The following is a 20,825-nucleotide window of genomic DNA, read 5'->3' on the forward strand; positions in this document are numbered from 1 at the left end:
CCTGCACTGCGGGGCCGTGGCAGTGGTGGTGGCTGGGGAGGAAGAGGGAAAGTCAGGAGCAGAGCTGCCAGGATTCACTGGAAGTGTGGGGATGGGCCTGGAACTGCACCCACACCTCTGAGGACCTGGGGAGCAGAGCCTAGTGTGGAGGGGGGCTGGAGGGTGGAAAGTTTGCCTGCTCCCAGGTGACTTTTCTGACTTCCTAGGCCACCACATAAGTATCCTGTAGGCATAAACCATCATCCAGGCACTCTGGGCCTTTGATTCCACTTTGACCCCAGCAGGCCATCTACAGCCTGGCTACCATGGCAAGCCCCCTCTTATGCAGATGATAAGGTCCAGCCAAGGCTACCCGGAATACCAACCTAGTCCCTTCCTCCTCCCTCCTCCCAGCCTTACCAACCCCTTCCCTTCTCATTGCTCCAAAGGAAGCTCTGCCCGACCAAGCTTGGGAACTGGGTTTCTAGACTCTTGCTAGGACTTCTCCGAGTCATTAATCTTCTTTTTATTTATATATATCACACTTGCCCCAATGACACTGCACCATAAGTTCTTTGGAGGCAAAGACTTCCAGGTCATTGTGACCTCACAGAAGCATACCATTTCTTTCCTACATCGTAGGTGCCCAAAAATGTGCTGAGTGGCTGATGGACACTCCCCCGTTGCCTTCTTAGCAGCACTGCCAACACGGCTGCCCTCTACTCTGCACAGCCCAACCTCCCACCGTGGAAACGCAGGGAGTCAAGCCTCTGCTCAGACCTTCGCCTCCCTTCAGTGCTCCTGTACATTCAGCCCTTCTTTGCCCAGATAGTATCAGCCAAACAGAAGCCCAGTAGCCAAAAGCTGTCTTTAAGCAAGTGTTTTGTTTGGCCTCTTGCACATCAAAGGGAACATAACAGTGACATGATAATAAGCAACAATGATCCTCATCGTTTCAAAGAGACAACATCAGTGCCAGCAGTGCCAGTGAGACCCTGGAGTGTCCGTTGCTTTCTGTGCGAATGGAAAATGCAGGTCAGCTACCTCTTCAGGTATAAAGAGTGCTCATGACGCTTAGAAAACTGGAAATCACTTTATAACTGCCATTGACTGTTATTGTCCCTAAGAGCTTCGAGATCACCACAACACGGCTCCCAATGTGCTCTTGATATATATGAGGGGGTACTCATGGTGCAATGAAATTAAACAGGTATTTAACGGCAACCCCGACCCAGATCCCTGGACAGAAAATAAACCCACTACTCAGCTCCTCAGGGGCACAGAGGATGGGTCTCACCCTGGGAGGGGGAGGGCCGGGAATGAAATGGCCTGGGGTCAGGGTCGAAGTCCTCTCAGCTCTGCCCGGGAGGGAAGGGCAGATGCTGGGCAGGTCTCACAAAGGAGCCTCATGGATCTGCCTCTTTTTTTTTTTTTTTCTCCACTTCCTCCTAAGGGAGAAAGTTCTTTTCCTTCCCACCACTCTGGGCCGAGCGGAAGTTGAAAAGGGCTCCTTGTTCCTGAAGTTTTATATAGCTCAGTAAATGACTGCTGGGTCTCCAGCCTCAGGTCTGGAACTGCCTTCGCAGCCACACCTGGACAGTGGCCCATTTAGCAGAAAAGCCAGGGGCGATCTCCTCGGGGAGCTTTGTGCTTGTATTATAAACTGAAATAACCCCCCAGGTCTCTGGGAAGGAGAGGACCTCGCTGCAGAAACATTTTTCCAGAAAGAGGAGCCGCGTTGAGTTGCCTGAATAACGTGGGGTCCAGCGCCACCTAGTGCCCGCTGTGGTGCTTGGCGTGCGTCCTGAGCTCTGGATGGGGCGTTTTGGAAAGCGGCTGTAACCAGGAGAGGGGCTACCATTCTCTGCGTGCAGGGCTGTCCTCATGCCCACGACAAGGGTCTGTGATTTTGGTGTGAGAAGCTGAGGAGCTACAATCCTAATGCGTCACAGATGCAGGTGTTGGGTAAGGAGATGGGGGTGTCTTTCTCTTGAAAAGAAGCTGGGCTGACTCACACGTAATATTTAGAGGCTTAGTCCCAGAAGATTGGCTTGGGTTTGTCTGCTTGAATATTTTTGCTCACGCTAAGAAAAAAAAAAACTCTGGTGCTATTTTATGACTTTTTTGCTTTTCAAACTAGTTTCTCGGTGCTCCCCCCCCCCCCCCCCCCGAGCCATCATATGGGCTATTTACAAAAAGTCTTTGCAAGCTGTCTCAGCATCAAACCCACTCCTGCTCCTTGCTCTTGTCTTGAGAGACAAGCAGTCTGCTTTCCTCAGCCTCCCACTTCCTGACTGCCTCCAGCCCTCTGCTAATCAAAGCCACCATTTGCTACTTGCCTTCCATTATTCATTTAAACCTCAGAACAGCCCAGCGAGTGGATATTAGTATTCTGATCTTATACATGAGAAAACTGATGCTTGGGGTGGTTTAGTGACTTACCCAAGACCTTTTAGCTAATAAGCAGAGGTGGGATTTGAACCCAAGTTATTGAGCTACAAAACTTTTGTTCATTTCACCGGAGGATTCCTGCACCATGAGGGGGTAACCAGCTATTACAGAGGCAGCTACAGTATCCAGGAGGTTCTGGAGGAGATGAACACCCTTCTAGCTCAGAGGACACTTCCTGCTCTGGACCAGTGTCTGTGACCCCAAGGCTTGACTGGACCCTTGCGGTAAACACCCTCCTTCCTCACAGCCTCTGCCCGGGGCCCCACCCCAGCACAAACGCTTCCGCAGCCTACACTCCTCCACACTTGGAAACCACCCCAGAGGAATAATGAGAGCAAAGAGCAGGGATTTGGCAAATGTTCAGAATGCCAGGAGAATCATGGATTTGTCTCTGACTCCATGGGCCTTGGCCTCATCCAGTGGAAAACTGGGAAAATTCCCTACTGGCTCCTCCCCACCTCCCCCAACAACCATGCTTCACCAAACAGACACACCTCCAGAGGAAGGTTAAGTAAGGCCACTCTCTGGATTCCTCTGAAATAAAATTGTTGCTTAAAAATACAGATTCAAAAATAAAATTTAAATGGGGTAACACACTGCAGTAAGATCCGATCCTGACTTCCACAAATGGGGTCGATGTTCAGGCTGCTGGGGGCTCGTGGGAGGTGGTTCCGGGTAATGCAAGGAGCACAGGATTAAGAGACCTGGACTTAAATCCTCAGTCTGTCACCCCCCCATCTGAGTGACTTTGGGCAAGTCACTTAATCTCTCTGAGCCTCATTTTCCTCATTTGTAGAATGAAGGCAATTCTTTTCTTACCTATAAGGTTATAGATGAACAAGTGCTTTGTAAAGCCCTGCAGGGCAGGAGGTGCCATGTGAAGGGACAGCCGGCGCTAGCAGGATTTAGGTTGGAGATTTTTATTACTTTGCCCTTTCCCTACCCACACCCAAAAAGAAGACTGTCTCCTTCTACAAAATGGATCTTAACACAGACACACACACACACAGAATCTCGCAGTCCCTGTGGGCTTATCACTTTTTTAGAGCTAATTGATCTTGGAAAACAGCTTTTCCCATGAAGATCCAGTGGCCAGGGACTGCTGACACCCACTCTTTAGAGGAGGCAGGAAAAGCAGAAGCAGACAGATAGATAGTGGCATCTGTTATTTGCAAGGGGAAGGCCCCGAAATGCTATTTCCTCTGTTGCAGGCTGATAAAGATGGACGTTTGTGGCCAGCACAGGAGCAGAGTCCTCCACAGCAGCCCAGCAGAGCTAATGCATTCAAAGGGAGAGGAATAAAAGCCTGATGAGGAGCTGTTAGGGAGAGGAGTGGTGTGGCATCCTCTCTCCCTGGTGGTGAAGCCAGTTTGAAAACCTCTTGATTTCTCCTCAGGCTCCATTTCTAATTTAAGGTGTCCCCACCCAGCTTGGCAAACTCTGTGCCTCTCCAGGAGAGAGGAAATAGCTTCCTAAGATGGGCGCAGGAAGAACAAAGACCTCATTAGGATCAATCACTTATTCTGAGCCTACATTCCCAAGAATCTCTATCGATGATCTCGGGTACAAATGAAGTGGTAATTAAGGGAATAATGCAAATGATGTTCAGCTTAGTAACTCCCCTTGTAATTGAAATTTACTAAATTAAGTCTGAGATTTTTGAAACTAGGTCTTTAAAAAAAAAATCCCCGATTATAATCACCCCCTCTCCTCCTTCCCACCCACCCCTCCTTAATGTAATTAGTTTAAAATAAGATCTGTGGTATGGATGACGGTGCGCTGCCTACGGATATGTTGAAGTGGCGCTTGCTCTCTGAAATGTTGGTCTCCTATAAACAATCCTGGGAAGCGATTGAGGAGAGGGGGCTGGTATTGGCCGGGCTGCTGTTGCATTGTCAACCACAGGATAAGGAAACTGGACACAGGGCTGGTGGCACTGGCGATGCTGGACAGGGAGAGAATTCTCAGCTTCTCTCTTCCGTTCCTTCCCTCCGCACCTTCAGATCTGGTGCGAGCTGAGGACCCTGCAGAGGAAGGAGTGAATGGTTGCTCTATTGGGGTGGGAGAGGAATTGGAATCTTTCTGCGGTCCTGACCTGGTGCCAACATGGGAGGCAGAGGGGTGAGGGGAGATCGGAAACCCATCTCTATTTTCTTAGAGGCCAGGGAGCTTAAGCTCAAACTGAAATAGCCCTGGGACTCCTCTGAGTCCTGTCCTCTGCCACCTGATGTGACCATCATTGGCCTTAACATTTCTCTTGACCTGCCCCAGTGGAGAGCCAAGCACACCAGTCTCAGCCTGCCCAGTGGAACCCCAGAGGAGCCCTGTGGCTGGAGGTGAGGACCTAGAAGGTGCTCCAGCCTCCCCATCCTCATCCCCAGTTTGGCCCTCATCCAAACCAGAAAGAAGGCTGAAAGTTGTTCTGAGGACCTCTGACATTCCAGAAGAGCAACATTGGCCTGTTTCATTTACGTCTGATGAAAAGACCTGTCTGTCTTTGAAATCACGCTGCAATTTCCTCGAGCAACTGGCAGAATGGCTGTGTGAGAACAGGAGAGAACCTCCCAGGGCTGGCCTCCTCATTCTCTGCCCCTCCGCTCGCCCCACCCTCCTGGCCCACAGCTTCTGGAAACTGTTAAGTAAACACAGAAACAGCTGGAGCTAGTTGACCCTCACACAGCAGTCAGAGGCTGCGAGGTCCATCCTAGAACTCCACAAAACAGCAGCTCTCTGGTGGGTAGTACGGACCTAAAAGAAAATGTTTTCTCCCACTGACCCCCACCCTTTTATTTTTTTATTGAGATATAATTAACATATAACAGCATATTCATTTTAGGTGTACAACATAATCATTCAATATTTGTATATATTGTGAAATGATCACCACAATAAATCTAGTCAACGTCCATCACCACACGTAGTTAGAAATTTTTTTCTTGTGATGAGAACTTTTAAGATCTACTCTTTTGTCAACTTTCAAATATACAACACGGTATTGTTAACTAGAGTCACCGTGCTGTATATTACGTCCCCAGGGCTTATTTATCTTGTAACTGGAAGTTTATGCCTTTAGACCGGCACCCCTCCCCATTGTGTGTGTGTGCACATGTTTTCCCTCCATCCGTTCACATCACTGGTGTTTGAGACTTTAGGAAATCCCCAGCTGAACAGCTTCTGATGTCAGAGACAAGAAGCAGAGCTGTTTCTGGAGAGCATAATAGGTGTCTGTTCCATTAGAAAAGCAGATTTAAAAAAAAGACAGACAATAGCAATCTTGTCTCCAGTTAAGCCCGTACTTAAAACGCTGCCCTGATCTACTGTGGGTGTATTACTGTTGGATTCCAGTGCCCAGCGTGGGGCCTGGCATGTGGTAGGTGCTTAATAAATATTAGTTGGATGAATAAATAACTCTTGTCCAAAAACTTTGAGGAGCTTCTCAATGGTATGGGGAAAAGGCCCTAATTCTAGAATCTGCTATTTAGGATCCTGCAGTCAGATGCCAGCCTACCCTGCCTGCCTGATCCCCTCGCATGCTCTCTGCATGCTGACGCCACCAGGCTAGTCATCAGAGTCACCTGGAGGACTCGTTAAAACACAGCCAGCTGGGTCACACCCTGAGAGTTTCTGAGTCAATAGATCTGGGGTGGGGTGGAGAATTTGCCTTTCTAACAAGTTCCTGGATGCAACTGATGCTGCTGGTCAGGGACCACGCTGTGCCCATACCACTCCATGCCCACAAATGCCACCCCTCGCCCTGCAACCCACCAGTTGGTGAAGGTCAAGTCCAAATGCTACCTTGTCAACTAAGCTGAACATGCCAGCAAAAACTGCACCTCGACTCTCCCTCACCTCCTCACCACTGCAGCTCCCTGCCTGCCGAGACACTTCTTATTGTATCTGTTCAGCTGTGTCCTTGCAGGTCTAAAGCTCCTGCTTACCTTGACCCACAGCTGTCCGACCTTGCACTCCACTCACCCCCTGAGGCCAGTGGAAACCCCACTCTCCCAGCCTTTCCAGCCTCTCAGTAGAGAGCACCTCCCCGTGGACACGGAACACTTTCTTCTACTTGGAATTCCCCCGGCATACCATTTTCTCACCTCTCTCTCTCTCTGTAGGAACTCCTTGAAGGCAAGAGGCAGGTCTTGTACCTTTCAACACACCCACAAGACCTCATCTGGTATGCCCTTGTAACTAGAGTGAGCTAAAGACATTCTTCTTGCCTGGTCAGATTCCATTCCTTCCCCTGAGACCTTAATAGAGAGCTTAATAAGGTACCTGATGCTGCACTAGGCCCCGGGGGGTCCAAAGATGAATATACCATGGAAACTGCCCTGGGATCAATGCCTATTTTCTAGTTTATATTCACTGCTCATAATGCCCACTCTGCTGTCCTTCCAGCCACTGGCCTGGGTCGTGACTGACCTATACAGACAGCTAGACGTCCTTCCTCATCTAAACACGTGAGAGGTTCCTATCACAAAAACACAGTTCCAAGTTCTCGCTTGGCTTGTTGTCTTTGAGACTCAGGAGGGAAATGTGACTTTCGGTGGTAAGCCGCATAATATAACTCCTCCAGGACACATGAGAGGCGCATGAAAGGAGATGTTTTGCAGCCTGTTTAAATGTCAGTGACTAAGACCCAGGGAATGCACTGAGAACATTCTCACTTCTCAGTTGTGGGCACCTGAAAGCGTGTTGCCCTGCCCCATCCTCCTCTCATGTGGGCTTACAGTTTCCTGCCCTTGCATCCTGAGGATCTTAAGTTATGGAAACCCAACTCAAACTGCTTAAGCAAAAAGGAAACTTTTTGCTCACCTTTGCGACTTGGCCTGTGGCAGCTCATGGAATTGAATAAGGAGCTCCAGGAACCTGGATTTATGGGCCAAAGAGTCACCATTGCCTGATGGTACCCTGTTCCCCTGGGAACCAGGTGAAGGCAAAGTTTGAGACTAATGCTCAAACATCTGGGAGACAGAGATTAAGAAGTCAGGTAAAAAGTGGAAATAAAGCCACCCTAGCTTTGGCAGTTACACCCCAGGGAGGAAGGAAACCCCCCACCTACGAATGGTATAACAGGGTGGTTATGGGTTCAAATAGCTCATTGCTTTCCTGGCCATGTACCTCAGGTAGGTTACTTGACTTCTTTAGGGCTCAGTTTCCTCACTCTTACAGAGTGGGGAATGATAGGGATAATTTTTTATAATATGTGTAGAGAGTTTAGTCCCGTGCCTGGCACATAGCAAACGTTAGCTGATGTATAGTCAAAGATGGTGGGAATGGTCAACACTGGTTCCAGTGGTGACAGGAGCATGAGCAAGTGGGAGGGGAACCGGTAACCGTTGCCTGGAAGGAGGGACACTCAGAGAAGGAGGGCGGAAAGCACCCCCTCCTTGGTGAACTGGGAGCGGGCATTTGGAACCAAGCATCAGTGCATTTAGGAAGCCCTCACTTCTCCAAGGTAACTGAGAGAAAAAAGGGCCAGAATACCAAATAATAAAATCTGAATGCCTTTCTTACACTGAAAACTACTGTTTGTTTGCAGGGAAAGAATATCAGGTATTTGTGTTATGCTTTCAAATTCATTCTCTCCTTAGATTCTCAAAATAACCCCAAGAAGAAAATGATCACGCCCATTTTACAGCTGGTGAAATTGAGACTCATGAGGTGAAGCCATTTGATTAAGGTCACACTGTTAGGAGTGATAGAATTCAGTTAACACCCAGGGCTCGGTCCAGGGTTCAACACCACCTTTCCAAGCAAATCTTTGTGGAGAAAGTGGAAAAAAATGCAGATGCACATCCAAGTCACCTGGAGAAGCTGTAAAACTTCTGCTTCCTGGGCCCTCCTGAGACCTGCTACATGAGACTCGATCTGTGCGGGAGCCCAGAAAGCTCCTGAAGGGGAGCTGATGCAGTTGGGCTGGTGGGGTGGACTGGTATCTGGAAGCCAGGAGCAGAAACAGTAATGCTCTGTCTGTGGCTACAAGAGGGTTTGGAGGTACATGCCAGCCCCGGGTGAGCCTCAGTCTGCTCTTGCCAGGACAACTGCAATAGCCCACCAGCTCGGGTTACACCCATCAACAATGCTGCCACTCCTCCTCCCCTGCCCAATCCACCCTTCAACTCAACCAGCATGAGCACGTCTCCACATGCTCACAAACACTGCTTAAACCCTCCTGAGCTTTCCCAGACCCTTAGCCTGGCTGAGAAGCCCTGCCTGATCCCACTTCATTATGTGCCATTCTCTGTTCCTTAGCCCCACAAGCCTTCCTTCAGTCCCTAGAATGCAGAGATTTCCACCTACCACAGGGCTTTTGCACATGCTGCTCTTGCCATCTGCAATGCCCATGCTTCCCCATCCCACTGCCCCACCCCTTCCTCTAGTTAACGCCATCTCCTTCTTATCTCAGCATTATTTCCTCAGGGAAGTCTGCCCAGTCTAGGGCAGAGTCCTTTGTTATATGTCTTCTCAGAACCAGGTTCCTTTCCTGACTGTAATGGTGCATTAAAGGCTGTGGTTATTTTATTTAGGTCTATCTCCTCTCACCACCAGCAGTGGGCTTCTGGAGAGCAGGGACCATGTCTGCCCTGCTAATCAGTGTCTTCTCAGTGCTTGGCACTCAATGATCATGTATAGAACGATGTTGCATGATAAGTGTAATGGGAAGTGGAGCCTGCTGGCTCCACCTCCTGATTCTCAGGAGGCAGGATGTTTAAAAAAGGCTGGTTTGATGAAAGTGTTTTGACGTTAATGCCCCTGTCAAAGTGCAAAGTCACTAGGTTTTATTGCCAAGTAACTGCACAGCTGACGCTCCTGACTTTGTCCTCCTCAAATCCCCACCCTGACCGTGAGGGACTCCCACAGTCTTCTTGATCTCTGTTCTGTTTGAATGTTGATGAGGTGAATTATTTTTATAATCAGAAAAGGCCATAAAGAGAATTCTTAAAGTCTGCCAAAACTGGGTAAGACTCTAAAGCTACATTGGTTCTGTCCCTAAAAATCATAAATTAGAAGGAAGTGTAATGTATCTAATGTGTGTTGGAAGTATGTAAAGAAGCACTAGAACTGTAATTGAAGTTTTTCTGGGCATTCTGAAGTTAAGAAAAAGAGATAATGTTATGGTTCACATGTCCTCATTACCCCTGACACCATAATGTTTTGTTAACTTTAAAGGGATGAGCAGAGAATTTGAGAGGTGGACCATTAAGATGCAAGTGAATTCTCAGAGAAGGGGCACCGCTTGCTGTCTGCTGGATGGCCCCTCCTGGGATAAGTACTCCAGGAGCCTGGGTCTACGTGCCAGCTGGTGCCCGCCCTCCTCCCCCACAGCATCCGTCCGTGATTCCAGCCTCACCCCCATCACCACCCTGTGGAAGGGAAGGCCAGCGATGTGTGAGATGATTCGGTTTTGCACAACATTTGTTACTTTTCTTCTTGTTTTAATTATTTTATTGGGGTCATATTGGTTTACAACGTTGTGTAAATTTCAGGTGTACATCACTGTGTTTCAGTTTCTCTATAGATTGCATTGTGTTCATCACCAACAGTCCAGTTTTTATCTGTCACCATACATATGTGTCTCTTTACGCCTTTCACCCTCTCCCCACCCTCTTCCCCTCTGGTAACCACTAATCGGTTCTCTGTATCTATGTGTTTGTTTATCTTCCACATATGAGTGAAATCATATGGTATTTGTCTTTCTCTGTCTGACTTATTTTGCTTAGCATAATAGCCTCAAGGTCCATTTATTTTGTTGCAGATGGCACAATTTTGTCTTTTTTATGGCTGAGTAGTAATGTATCCTAGATATATTATCTATATCACATCTTCTTTATCCATTCATCTGTTGATGGGCTCTTGGGTTGCTTCCATGTCTTGGCTATTGTGAATAATGCTGTGATGAACATAGGGGTGCATATATCTTTTTTTTTTTTTTTGCTTCTACTCTCCTAAGCCCCCCAGTACACAGTTGTATATTCTAGTTGTGAGTGCCTCTGGTTGTGCTATATGGGACGCTGCCTCAACATGGCCTGATGAGCGGTGTCATGTCCGCACCCAGGATCCGAACCGGCGAAACCCTGGGCCGCTGATACGGAGCAGGTGACCCTAACCACTGGGCCACAGGACTGGCCCCTATCTTTTTCAATTATTGATTTCATGTTCTTTGGATAAATACCCAGTAGTAGAATAGCTGGGTCATATGGTATTTCTATTTTTTAATTCTTTCAGAAATCTCCATACTGTTTTCCGTGGTGACTGTACCAGTTTGCATTCTCACCAGCAGTGTATGAGGGTTCCCTTTCCTCTACATCCTCTCCAACACTTGTTATTTTTTGTCTTGGTAATTATAGCCCTTCTGATGGGTGTGAAGTGTTATCTCATTGAGTTTTTTTTTTTTTTTCTTTTTAAAGATTGGCACCTAATATCTGTCACCAATCTTTCTTTTTCTTCTTCTCCCCAAAGTCCCCAGTACATAGTTATATATTCTGGTTGTAGGTCCTTCTAGTTGTGCTATGTGGGACGCTGCCTCAGCATAGCTTGATGAGCAGTGCCATGTCCGTGCCCAGGATCTGAACCAGTGAAACCCTGGGCTGCCGAAGTGGAGCATGTGAACTTAACCACTACCACCTGGCCACAGGTCTGGCCCCTCTGATTGTAGTTTTGATTTGCGTTTCCCTAATAATTACTGATGAACATCTTTTGATGTGCCTGTTGGCCATCTGTATATCTTCTTTGGAAAAAAGGCTATTCAAATTCTCTGCTCATTTTTTTTTGGTGAGGAAGACTGTCCCTGAGTTAACATCTGTGCCAACCTTCCTCTATTTTATTTGTGGGACAATGCCACAGCATGGCTTGATGAGCAGTGTGTAGGTCTGTGCCCAGGACCCAAAGCTGTGAACCCTGGGCCGGCGAAGCAGAGTGCATGAACTTAACCACTACACCACCAGGCCAGCCCCTCTGCCCATTTTTTGATCCGGTTGTTCATTTTTTTGTTGTTGAGTTGTATGAGTTCTGTATATATTTTGGAAATTAACCCTTTATCAGATATATGATTTGCAAATATTTTCTCCCAGTTGGTGGTTTGTCTTTTCATTTTGTTGATGGCTTCCTTTGCCTTGCAAAGCTTTTTAGTCTAATGTCGTCCCATTTGTTTACTTTTTCTTTTGTTTCCCTTGCCTGAATAGACATGGTATTTGAAAAGATACTGCTAAGACCGATGTTAAAGAGTATACTGCCTATATTTTCTTCTAGGTGTTTTATGGTTTCAGGTCTTACATTCAAGCCTTTAATCCATTTTGAGTTAATTTTGGTGTATGGTATACAATAATGGTCTCCTTTCATTCTTTTGCACATAACTGTCCAGTTTTCCCAACACCACTTATTGAAGAGACTTCCCTTTCTCTACTGTATGTTCTTGACTCATTTGTTGAAGGTTAGCAGTCCATAGATGTGTGGTTTTATTTCTAGGCTTTCAATTCTGTTCCATTGATCTGTGTGTCTGTTTTTTCTGCCAGTACCATGCTGTTTTGATTTCTATAGCTTTATAGTGTATTTTGAAGTCAGGGAGTGTGATACCTCCAGCTTTGGTTTTTTTCTCAGGATTGATTTGGCTATTTGGGGCCTTTTGTTGTTCCATATAAATTTTAGGATTCTTTGTTCTATTTCCTTGAAGAATGTCATTGGGATTCTGACTGGGATTGCATTGAATCTGTAGATTGCTTTAGGTAATATGGACATTTTGACTATGTTTATTTTTCCAATCCGTGAGCATGAAATACCTTTCCGTTTCTTTATATCTTTAATTTCTTTCAATGATGTCATAGTTTTCAGTGTATAGATCTTTCACCTCCTTGGTTAAATTTATTCCTCGATATTTTATTCTTTTTGTTGTGACTGTAAATGGGATTGTATTCTTGATTTCTCTTTCTGCTAGTTCATTGTTAGTGTACAGAAATGCGACTGATTTTTGTATGTTGATTTTGTATCCTGCAACTTTACTGTATTCATTGATTATTTCTAATAGTTTTTTGGTGGATTCTTTAGGGTTTTCTATATATGGAATCATGTCATCTGCAAACAGGGACAGTTTTACGTCTTCCTTTCCTATTTGGATCCCTTTTATTTCTTTTCCTTGCCTAATAGTCTGGCTAAAACTTCCAGTACTATATCCAACATCCATTTATGATTAAAAAAAAAAACCTCTCAATAAAATGGGTATAGAAGGAAAGCACCTCAACATAATAAAGGCCACATATGAAAAATACACAGCCAACATTGTACTCAACAGTGAAAAACTGAAAGCTGCTCCTCTGAGAACAGGAACGAGACAAGGATGACCACTCTCACCACTCTTATTCAGCATTGGTCCCTTTTTAAAACCCGAGGAGTTAGTAAGTATTTTTCTTTGGCCACGTCAAAGAATTCGCACATGAATTGAGTGCATTGCAATTTCACTTCCCTGAGACCGTGCCTCCCCTGTCCTTGCCATGACCCAAGATTCTGGCTTCTCGCTGGTGAGAATCGCTTTGATTCCTTGGTTGTTAGAAAGAAATATCAGACAGCTGTCGGAGAATCCATGCCTTTGGTTGGGTCTGGAGGCCATGGCAGAGGGCTGCACTGACAGGAGCAGAGCAGATAATGATGGCAAAACAGTCAGGAGACCCAGCCCCATCTCAGTCAGGCGATTTTCTTCTCCTTTAGCGTCAGTGAATCTGACCACATTCAAGTGATTTTTCTTTCTTTACCTCTGGTAGGCCTGATCCAGTGGGATGCCACCTCCTAACCTGTAATCGAGTTTGGAGTGTTGGAGTGGGAGTGGAGGATGGAAGGAAGAAGTTTTAAGCAAAACAAATTTTTGAAGAGTCAGACAAAACAGTACTTCCTGGATTCAGTGATTGAGTGGACTGGGAGCCTGGCAGGCAGATAAAAGGAAATGTGGCGGGCTGGTATACCCTCTGGTTCTTCTCTGCAAAGCCACTTATAGAAATCTGTAAGAGTTTATGCAAGCACCTAACCAGCCCTTATTCTGAATTGTGTGTATCTGCCACTTGATGACCATTTTATTGGATGGGTGGGTGGATGGGTGGATGGATGGATGAAAGCTTTACTCGTAGTATTCATCCACTGTGACACACTGCCGGTGCCCTGCCCATATCACTTCTCTTTTCACACACCAAAGCCTGCTTATTTAACATGCCTGCCACTCTGTTTCTGTGAGCCTTTATCTGGCCAGGGGAGCACATTAGGCCTGGGAGTCAAAAGAGGAGAGTTAATGTCCTGGAAGTAGCCCTCAGCGCATGGTGGATGGGGACTTGGTGGGTACCTAGCCCAGCTTCCGTGCATCTCAGTTGGGGTGACTGAGGTGCATCTACACAATAGGCTTAACCTCAGTTGCCCTCAGTGGTGACTGTTTGATAACACACCCTTTATTGCCTTTCTTTTCTTCTCTTCCTCCTTCTCCGTTCCTCTTCCAAAATTTCCTGGGATCACTTTCCAAATGAAGTACTTATCCTTAAATCCTTGTTTTAGAAAATGCTTCCATGGAACGCAAACTAAAACATCCATCTCACTGACTGCTCTGTGTATGTGACTCAATAGTCCCCACATGTCACTCTTAACCCTCTGTCTGCTTCCTAAAAACAAGAATAATCCAGATGGAAGAAAAGCGACATTTAACCTACACCTGATCAGGATTGTATTAAACTCTGTCAAAGTGCAAAATCACTAAGTTTTATTGCCAAGGAAGGTGCATGCCACCACTCCGCACCCTCGTGCATGTTGGTAACCCCCACCCGGACCAGGAGGGACTCCTACAGTCTTCCATATCTCTGTTTGGTTTGAATTTTTATGTAGTGTATTATTATTTAACCCACACCTAATTGGAATTGTATTAAACTCATTCTTGATTAATTCTCTCTGGAAAATCTCATCTTATTAAGTATTTAACAGAAGTTCAGTTTCATTACTGGAGCTGATTGGATTCTGTTATTTAATGTATGAAAGGAGGATGAATGTCAGACCTACAAACCCATTTTCCTGGTCAACTTTCTTTGACAATGCAGTTTTCCTAACTCTAAGGAAGTCACATTTGTTAAAAGAACCGTACTTTTAGCTTTTCTCTGATTATTAAGTGTCTCTGTTCTCTACAGATCCTCAGAATATCTGCAATAGTTTCTAGCAACACTTTATAAAGAAGTGTTTCTCTGCCCTAAGTGTGCATTAGATTGCCGGGGGAGCTTTTATTTCAAGGGACCCCTGGATCTCCCTCCAGACCAGTCAAATGGTGGCGATCAGGCAGAAGTAGTTTTAAAGTTCTCCAGGTGATTCTAATGTGCAGCCAGGGGTGAGAACCATTTATTTAAGGGGACAGAGCTATGAAGACCAGCTGCCCCAGTAGTTGCAGTTCTGGGTAAAGCAAGAAGAGCTAAAAGTGTCATTGACGGCAGTCGCAGGTGACACAGCACACATCATAATGCAGTCACTGCATTTTTGGCCTCCTCCGCGCTTCACTGCACCCCTCACTCATGCTTTGCTGCCTGCACTTGAGCCAAGAGGCCTCGGGAAGCCCCTCATCAACCCACACTTAATGAGAAAACATCTACCACGCAATAACCTTTTGTTCCCATAACATAGCAAAGAACTCTCCTCCCCAAGGAGCTTTCAAGTCAGGAATTTTATTTTCTCGTTTGAAAGTTTGGGCAGTTGGGCCTCATGCATTTTCATTTCTCATGCATTTTCATTTTCCTATCTTCTAATCTGGCTAATTTTGCTCTTGGCTGAACCTTCTGGTATTTTCTCAGCCTTGGTGGATGTGACTGCCTTTGTCCCTGGGGTGTAATCCTGGTGAAGGAGTTCCTCATGTTCCCAGAAACAAAGAAATCAAAATGGAACCTTCATGCTGTGACATCAAGTTTATGACTGGCCTCTCTCTGAAGCCTGGCCTTTAACGAGCTTACGGCCTCAGAGGACTTCTTTCAGCCTGATAATATTCTCTCATAAAACTTTAAGAAACCACAGTGACCATTTGGGACTCCAAGCCAAATGGTAACATAATTTAATTAAATAGATGCATGGACTTTCTAAGATGTTTGTGTATTTTGGTGTATACATGCATTTTTCTGAGGACACAGTCTTAAATTCTCAGATGGATATGTAATTCCACAAAGTTTAAGAATTAGCAGCTTCATGCTTTCTCCCTTCCCTGTGAGTCCAAATATGGATGTTTGACTTGAGGGAATAACGCTGAAACTCTTACACACTCTTGGTCTCCTCCCTCACTTTATTCTCTTCTCTTACCACCCCCACCTTTCACCATCCAGGGGTTCTGGAACGTCACAACATGTAAATTCCTGGTCGAGAGAGAGAGAGAGAAAGATCTCAGGCCACAGGGCACCCAGAAGCCAAGGATCAAGGAGACCAAGAGATCCAGCTCTCAGGGTCCAATGGTTCTTCGGAATAAGGATCTGGCATGGGTTCTCAGGTGGTCCGTGAGGTCCACAGCAAACACTGTCCAAGACTAAGGTACTTGCAGGCTGAGGGCTGGGTTAGTTAGAGAGAATGACCTTCTTTTCTTCTGCAAGCATAACTGATTATTTTCTTCCCATGCATTCTTAAAAAGGAATGAGAAGGTGGTCATCTGTCACTGTCAGCCTTCCCACTGCATCGAAGCAGACACCTAACGAGCTGAGGGAGAGAGAACTGGAATCCCCAGCCTGGCATATGCTCCCTCCCTCACCTTGGGAAGGCCAAGTCTCCTCAGTTCCTCTTCTGTGATGGGGGGATTACTGATGTCTCCCTCTCGGGGAGGTAACACGGGATTCTGTAACTGAGTTCCATAAAGGGGAGGGGGACTGGGACTGTGCATGGGGGTGGGGTAGGGGCCACAGGGAGAGGGAGCTAATATTTGGTGACTGCCTGGGATGTGCCAGGCATGTGTTAGATCCTTTACCCATGCCTGATGAACAACTGCAGGGCACTCTCAAAGGAGGGGCAACTACAGTGCAGAGTCACACAGTAGGGCTGGAAAAAGTCCCCAGCCCCAAGGGACTTACTCTTGGAAGGGGCAGAATAAATCTTTATATTGCCTGTGACAATGACTGTTGAGTGTGCCCCAGTATTCACTTTTCCTTCTATAGCAGCACTGGCCAGTAGAACTTTCTGTGATGATGAAAATTTTCTCTATCTGCACCGTCCAATACAATTACCATGAGCCACATATGGCTACTGAGCACCTGAAATGTGGCTAAGCCATCTGAAGAACTGAATTTGAAATTCTATTTAATTTTAATTCATTTAAATGTAACCAGCCACACGTGGCTACTGACTGTTGATATTGAACCGTGTAGCCCTAATTTTTAGCTGGGCACATGGTCACCCTGAAATAAAGACTATGTTTCACAGCTTCTCTTGCAGGCATGTGATTAAGTTTTGGCCAATAGATGTGAGGGAAGGGACATAGGCCGCTTCCAGGTTATGGCCTAAAGGGAAGAGGCATGCCCTCCCTGTCGCCTTCTATGCCTTCTTGCTGGCTTGGACAGGAATGTAGCCATGCACCATCTGGAACCAGGTGATGAAGCCAACACCTTAGGGATAGCAGAGGAATAAGATAAAAGGAACCTGCATCCCTGAGGTTGACTTCAGGTAGTAGTTCCCTAATTCCAGCTCAGACATCTATGTGTGACAGAAACTAAAATTCCATTTCTTTTAAGCCACTGTTCATTTGGATCTCTGGCAGTGAACCATACCTACAACCCATCCTAACCAATATACTGCCCTCCTCTCTCTTACAGAGACTGTGGGGAACAAATGTCCTGTTTATGATTTTAATCATGATATTTCAGAGCTTCTGTCAGGTCTTTATGCAGCTTAAAGGCAGACCCCCAGAGTAAGGGGCCTCTACTTAGCAAAGCACCTTGGTGAGCTGGTAGATCTACAAAGGTAGACCTGAGTTTAGTGGGGAATAAGGGATGGAGAGCCGGATGCTGTTCGTAAGAAAGAAAGTGGAATCTGGAGGAGGACTGGCCCCTAGAGAGGTAAGAGGGTCCTGGAGAGGGGAGAAGAAGGGACTTGAGAAAACGGCATCAAGATGGGCCTACCAGATGATACGGCCAGCAGGAAATTTGCCAAGGCCATGATAAATGATGGGCTTTCACAACAATGACGTCTGTTGTTCCTGTGCTATGCTGTGCTGTAATCCCTTCATTGCTCCGAACACTGCTGCACACCATAGCCCCGTGCTGGTGGTGCTTTGGAGAAAATGAAGGAATTAGGGCAGCATCCAGCATGGGACAAAGCAGTGTGCAAAACACAGCAGACCTAGGAGGCAAGACACAAGGTTAGCTCCAGAGTGCAGTGGGAGCAAGAAATCTGAGCAAGAGGTAACTAAGAGATGAATAAGCTCCTAGAGAGCCCCTGAGACATTGTGGGGAGGGACATGCTGTCTTCCATCAGATGTGGGATGAGGGATCCTGCCATTCTGCTTGAAGTTAGAGAAAAGAGTCACCCCAGAAGGCTTATAGGCTGTGATATCCAGGCAGCTGACACTTGGCTTTGCAGTTCCCCATGGCTCCATCTCTCCTCCTGGCCAGCTCCCAAAGACCTGACAGCCAAGCTGGGAAGAGAAACAAATGTTTCCTTCGTGCTTTCCCTGCATTGGCCTGGATTAAAGGAGATCTGCTCCTCTTAAATCTAGAGTACACAATCTAGGAGGAGTGAGAAAATCTGAATTGGTCAGAGGCCAAGTTGGAATGGTGAACCTGGTAGTTGGAGACAGAGGAAGCAGGAGCTTGGGAATTCTGGGTTTGAGATGGGCCAGAGCCCCATATCTCAACTGGCTCCTGAGGCAGAGCATGCAACACTCGCAGAAAGGTGTTTGCTGTTGTTACTGCTAATAGTAACACTGTGCTCAACATCCAAATATACTCTGTTTACACTTGCTCATGTGATGGAATTTTAGGAGCTACACCTGGGGCAACAGAAAGGTGACAGGCGTTTCTATGGTAACTCTACTAAATATGGTCCTATCACATCTTTAATCAGTTAAGGCATAGGCTGAAGGTTGGATGCATTGGGAAAAGAACACATGGGAATAATAATCATTGATGTTTATTGAGTGCCTTCTATGTGCTAGTACTGTGCTAAGCACTCAATATTCTATATATTCTTCACAACAATTCAACGTTGCAACGTTTTTGCATTGTAACAGGTAAGCAAACTGAAGCTAAAGAAGATCAATAATTGGCCCGAAGTCACACAAGTAAGTGGTCTGGCGGGGATTTGAACCCAGGCCAACTGCCATCAGAGTCCGCACACATCACCACTACCACTTTCCGCCTCTTGGCTCTGTGGGTGTTGTACTTGGGCCTTGGGTGCACACAACCCTTCAGAACCATCCAGGGCCCTCCCATGAGCACAAAATCTAGTGCAGAGGACTATAACCTCAGATACGGCGAATATCCTGGGGTGAAACTACACAGCTATTAAAGTGTAGCCTAGAAGTTTTTGTTTTTGTTGGTTACACGTGACTCTTATCAACTTAGTTCCTAGTCACATCATACAAACCATAAAAGTGGAATGTTTCCAAAGCATTTCGGTTGTTTGGCATTTCTAGCAGTTTGGATTCCAGGCAAACGAGAATTTATTGGAAGTCGAACAATAAATGGTCATTTTTCAATTCCAACTTTAACTTTACTGAAAGTGTAGCTCACTCATTTTGTCATTCATTGTCTGCCAAAATAACAACACACATTCTCACTAAATCTTGCATTTAGTGGGAAAACTATTTCATTTAAATATGCATGTATAGTAATTCTATTGAGTATAAACCTTGATGAGGCTCATTTTAAAACATAGCAGGCTATCTGATTGAAGATTGTACAAGCAGTACATTTCTCTACGTCCTCTCTTAAGTTAATAAACACTTAGGGACCTGCTTAACTGCCAGCTTAACTCTTTTATTGCAAACCCTACCCAAGTAAAACATCTAATGATTCTGGAAGGACACAATTTCTGCCATTTTGAGGTAGCATCTCTTATATTAGAATTAAGAATTTGAGGTTTATTTGATACTGACTTTGCATGATCAAAAATACTTTCTGTATTATGACATTCATTCTTAAAGGAGGAGAGCCAGGATGGTCATCTGGTTATATAAAAATCTGTATTTTAAGTACAGAATGCGCTTTCAGTTCTGTATTTTAGTGGATAATGAACCCATATTACCTGCATTGGTAGAACGCAAGAAGAGGGTTTTTAAATTTTCCATTACGTTAGCAGTTACATCAAGAGTTGTAAAGGAGAAGATGGAATTGCACAGCTTGTAAAAAGTACTGAATTTGGTTTTCCTTTTGTCAGGTTTATAGAGTGATTTGAGGGTTTAACCTTGTCCTAAAAAGGCTCACAAAGGAGAAGCATGTAAGTTGCATTGAAAAGGGCCTCAAAAGAGCTTCTCCCTGCAGCATTCAGAACTTGTGTGGCGTCATCAGCTTGTCTCAGTGTCGCTGGTGAAATCTGGATTCTCAGATAAACAGGAGCCCGAGAGATGACATTTACAAATGTGGGTCTAGCCAGTTTGGAGCAAGACTTCACACATTCACACTGCAGTCCTCACTGCTGGCAGAGACCAAACCGTGCCCGTTTTTAGCACCAAGAGCTGGCGCTTGGCTGTGACCGCCGTGGCTGGAGCCCGCAGAGGAAGACATCAGGGGTTGTACAGTTTTCTCCTAATAACCATGTTCTCTTGACATTGTGAATTTTCACACAAACTTACCCAGAAGGCATAACAAAATGCTCTTTACTTCAGCCAACCACTCCTGGGAGTGAAAAACACAGAGTGATCGTTGGAAAGATCAGAGTTTCCTTTTCCAGAGTTTTTGGAAGGGACTCCAAGTTTCTTCCCACCCAGGGAAAAACTACTATAACACTTAGGGAGAAAGAGTAAAATTTGTTTGTTTTAAATGTGAGTCATGACAAACCTAGGGATTAGAAACTTAGAAAGAGGAAAATTTACCTGAGCAAGGTGAGTAGCCAAAAAACTCAGAGCAATATTGGGGAAAAATATCCTGGTGCTCCAAGACTTTGCAGATTTGGGGGTGTGTGGTGCTGCTGAGCGATGCCCCACACCCAGCTTCCCCCCACCACTGGGCTACACGATGCCACAAACGCTCCCATCAGTGTCCTTCTAGGTGAAGGCATGGCTCCACAAAGCAGAATAAAATGTTACCCAGAAAAAGGGGTACGTTAATCCAACACTACTGATTTTCAAACTTTCAGAGTCCCTCAGGAAGAGACTAAGGATGGGTAAGTTTGGAATGTGGGAACTGGATGGAGAAGGGAAAGAGGATCAAGAAATGAGTTCAGAGTACGAGATGAGGCAGGGCTGAGCATGAACGGGCCCT

General features: G+C 45.8%; 1 long non-coding RNA gene across 1 annotated transcript; it reads left to right on the forward strand.

The window, feature by feature from the left end:
• Window positions 1–1,476: 1,476 nt before the first annotated feature.
• On the forward strand, window positions 1,477–5,830 carry LOC123286620 (uncharacterized). Its single transcript, XR_006529231.2, has 3 exons — window positions 1,477–1,944; window positions 2,504–2,654; window positions 3,642–5,830. It is a non-coding gene; the product is annotated as an uncharacterized lncRNA (long non-coding RNA).
• The last annotated feature ends 14,995 nt before the right edge of the window (window positions 5,831–20,825 follow it).

This window comes from Equus asinus, chromosome 6, assembly GCF_041296235.1.
Source record: "Equus asinus isolate D_3611 breed Donkey chromosome 6, EquAss-T2T_v2, whole genome shotgun sequence".
NCBI classification, from domain to species: domain Eukaryota; kingdom Metazoa; phylum Chordata; class Mammalia; order Perissodactyla; family Equidae; genus Equus; species Equus asinus.